At 43.3% G+C, this 3,778-nt stretch overlaps 1 long non-coding RNA gene across 2 annotated transcripts; it reads left to right on the top strand.

Moving 5' to 3' along the window:
* The first annotated feature begins 478 nt into the window (after nucleotides 1-478).
* On the top strand, nucleotides 479-3,435 carry LOC116074858. 2 transcript variants are annotated; one of them, XR_004112308.1, is made up of 3 exons: nucleotides 479-906; nucleotides 1,436-1,484; nucleotides 3,136-3,435. It is a non-coding gene; the product is annotated as an uncharacterized LOC116074858 (long non-coding RNA). The 2 variants fall into 2 exon arrangements; XR_004112309.1 differs by having other exon boundaries at nucleotides 479-972.
* Nucleotides 3,436-3,778: the final 343 nt, after the last annotated feature.

Below are 3,778 nucleotides of genomic sequence, written 5' to 3'. Positions count from 1 at the left end.
GCCAATGGTCTCTGGCAGGTACCTCTGATTCTTGAAATGGCCTTTTGAATGATTTTCTGAACAGGACTGAAAGGACAGAGCCTGGTGGCTCCTGAAATTATCTGTCCCGCTGTTATTTAATAAAGGAATCTCTGGTGTAGTCATCAGCTTCCTTGTGTGTTTGGTTATCAAAAAACCCACAGGAAACTGACTTTTCAGCTGTGCCTAAAGGCTGACTGATTTCAACCCCGGGCCTGCCAGGGAGAGGACCAGGGCATGTGGGCAGGGGTAATGCCATCAACGTCAAGCTACTGCTTCTCTGGTAGCCAGCCTTTCTTTTCATTTCCTTTAATTGTAACACATCCCAGAATATATTGAAAATAAGTAATGCTATTCCTGCTTTTTTGGAGCATACTATTGACCTTGTACAAACAGGATTTTGTTGTTTTCTTCCCCCCACTTACCAAACTCAGTAGTCTGGCTTATTGGCCCTTCCTGCACTCTGGCAGTTGGGATTCCATGCTTAGTGGTTTGTCACGGGGCACTGGATCTTTCAAGTTCATGATTTGTCACTTGGGTCTATGTGGCAGAAGAAGTGGATTACAAGAAACACATGTTTAAGAAATTTAGGAAGGAGTGAGGAAGTGGCTATGATCATTGGCTAATTGGTTCGTCAGGCCAAAATTGCCTTTCGGCGTTCACCACAGCACCATCGCCAATTCCTAAGTAGTGGTGACCTGCTTTGAGGTTGCTTTGTGGATGACTGTGAGAAATGTCTGGTTTGGGAAGGCTAGGATTTCTCTCTCCTTGTTTGTCCCCCACAACCCCATCCCATCCACACCCCTTCGGTTACCCAGGACCTTATTGAAAAAAGAAATCCCAAACCAGAGAGAAAACAGTTTCCAGGATCCATGGTGAGCTTGTCTGGTAAGAATCGGGTTACTGTGGCCTGTGGCTCTTGAACTCATTTGGAAGAGAACCCAAGTTGCTTTGGTGAGCTCCCAGCCTATTTTGCCCAAATTACCCATCTAGTATTGATTTACCAGAAAGGACAAAGTAGGGATGAACTGAAGATGTGGGTTTAAAAAAACATGGAGGAGCAGATGTACGCCCTGGCTGTCCCCAGTAATTAAATCTGTACAGGGCTGCCACCACAGAGGTGGGGGCAAGTGAACAGTTTTGTAGGCGGGTCCTTCGTGTATCTTAGACAAGTGGTTCAGCGGTTATGTGAAGCTAAAGAGCTGAGTCAGCCTCAGAGCCTTTGAGGAAGGGTAAGACAGGCCCTGAGCAAGCTCTGTTCTTTTCATAAAGTAAACAGCAGGGCGGTGAGAGAAGGCCCGCCCTGGAACCACAGCTTGCTAAGTCTTGCTGTGCTTCATGCTGAACTGGAGAACCTTTGAAGAATTGATTTGGGATCAATTCTTTGATGACATGCTTTCCTTCTATGTTTACCCAGATGTACCTTCAATACCCCTCCCACCATGGAGGCTTTCGTTACTACATGGGTGAGTCACAAAATCAAATTTTCATCTTGATCAAACACATCCCGTTTTCCACTGTGGTGTATTTAAAAAAAGAAGAAGAAGAAGAAGCAGTCTTAGAATTTCCACGAAGCTGTGGTACCAGCATACCCAGAGGGGAAGAAAAAGCTAGAGTTGCAGAATGTTTGAGAAGAAACTTCAACCTTAGCCAATGTCACAAATAACAAGCTGATGAGCACCGTTCAAAGAGAAGCTACTGTGCCTGCTTTGCAGAATTATTTACCAGCTTTTGTAATAGTGCCCTTGTTCTGTAAATATGAAAGAAGTTTGTTATACATATTTAATTTTGTGCATGCAAGCCCCTATGGTGTGTGTGTGTGTGTGTGTGTGTGTGTGTGTGTATGTGAATACTACGTGTGTGTGTGGGGGGGGGGTCTGAGTAGACTACAAGAGAGCACTGGCCCTTTGTAGCTGGAGTTACAGGTGGTTGTGAGATGCCTGCTGGATGCTGGAACTGAACTCAGGTCCCTAGGAAGAACAGCAAGATCCTTAGCCAGTGAGCCATCTCTCTAGCCTCTTTAATACACTTAAAATGATGTCTTCCTTTTATTGTCTGTGTGCATACATATATGGTGTATGATGTGTGCATGTGAGTGTTTGGCTGTGTGAGCTACTACATGCACATACAGAAGTCAGGGGAGGATACGAGGTGTCTTCCTCTCTCACTCTGTGCCTTTTTGTTCTTAGCCTGGGTCTCTCACTAAATCTGAAGGTATCCTATCTGCTAGATGGACAGCTCCCAAGTTTCCAGGATCCTCCTGTCTTTAGCCACTCCAGTGGTGGTGGCAGGTACCATCAGCCATCCCAGGCATTTTACCTGGCTGTTGGGGATTTGAAATCAGTTCTTAGGCTGGCACAGATATTCTTACTCACGGAAACATTTTCTTAGCCACCCCCGCAACAATGTCTTCTTTTAAAAAGGATTTGTTTGTTTTTTTTTTATTTGTGTATCTGTGTCTATGTGCATGAAAGTGTGTGCAGGTGATCTTGGAGCTGAGAGGAGGGGTTGGGTTCCCCAGAACTGGAGTTTCAGGTGGTCGTAAGCTGCCCAAGTAGATGGCAGGAAGCAATTTCAGATCGTCTGGGAGTACAGCTAGTGCTTATAAGTATTGGTCCATCTCTTCAGCACCAGCAATGTCCTCTTAAGAATCTTAGACAATATTTAAACATAGTACATAGTATCAGTTACTTAGATTTGTGAGATGAATAAATTTGAAATCAGAGAAGTTGGAATTAATGAGATGTTTTCCTATTTGCTTGATGGGATTTATTGAGAAATTTAATAATTTTCAAACTACCCTGAACTGGGGAGTTCAATCTTATATGATCTTTGGGCCAACACACGAAGCATGGATTTCTTTATCTAACAAATGCCAGGATTGATAGAGTTAAATGAAAACCCAAATGAGATTTCCTGAGTCTTGAATGTTAATACGTACCGCATTAGTCCTGAGATGGGTAGGGGACTTCATAACAGAGTAGATCACATGCCAAAATCTGGTATCTTAAAGCAGTAATGTAGACTCCAGCCTTCTGATTAAATTCTTTGGATATTAAAATTTGGTTTGACCTAAATTCAAAGTGACTCGATGTTTTATTTTTCTGTAAATTTCAGGGACATCCATACTGAGGCAGAGGAACTCAATCGAAATCTCTTTTTAAAAGTCACTCATACAAAAAGAAGGAAAGAAAGAAAGAAAGAAGGAAAGGAAAGGAAAAGAAAAGAAGAGAAAAGAAAAGAAAAGAAAGAGGCATCAAGTTCTAAAAGCTTCCAGCTGAGGAAATGACCAAAGCAAGTTGGGTTCAACCAGCAACAACAACAAAAAATAAAATTAGAAAATTCTCTAATTAGACCTCAACATGGAAATATGTTCTAAATAGTTCTGGTAATTGTGAAATAAAGAACAGAAATTGCCAAAATTGTTCCATTTTTTCCTCCTCCCCCCTCCTCCCCCAGAGCTGGAGCTGGTTTTCAGTTTCTCTCCCCGTGCTTGTTAGCGTGCTATAATGGGCATGCTGGAGACTCATTAGAGAGCTTCAGCTGGAGGGACCCCATAGCTGCCTGGCATTTGGAGCCCGTTAGTGGCAAGGAGAGAACTGAAAACCTCCTCCAGCTTCCACAGAGCCACCACCAGCCATATGGGTGTGGATAGGGTCATCTCAAGGATCTCACTGGCTTATGCCGTTTGAGTTTTCTTGGGAACCAAATTGATTTGAAGTCATCCATCTTCCCTATGTGTATCTTTTCTCTAGCTGCC

Source organism: Mastomys coucha, unplaced genomic scaffold (assembly GCF_008632895.1).
Source record: "Mastomys coucha isolate ucsf_1 unplaced genomic scaffold, UCSF_Mcou_1 pScaffold3, whole genome shotgun sequence".
Classification (NCBI taxonomy): Eukaryota; Metazoa; Chordata; class Mammalia; order Rodentia; family Muridae; genus Mastomys; species Mastomys coucha.
The sequence above is the reverse complement of the archived record's forward strand: the minus strand, read 5'-3'. Positions and strand labels throughout refer to the sequence as shown.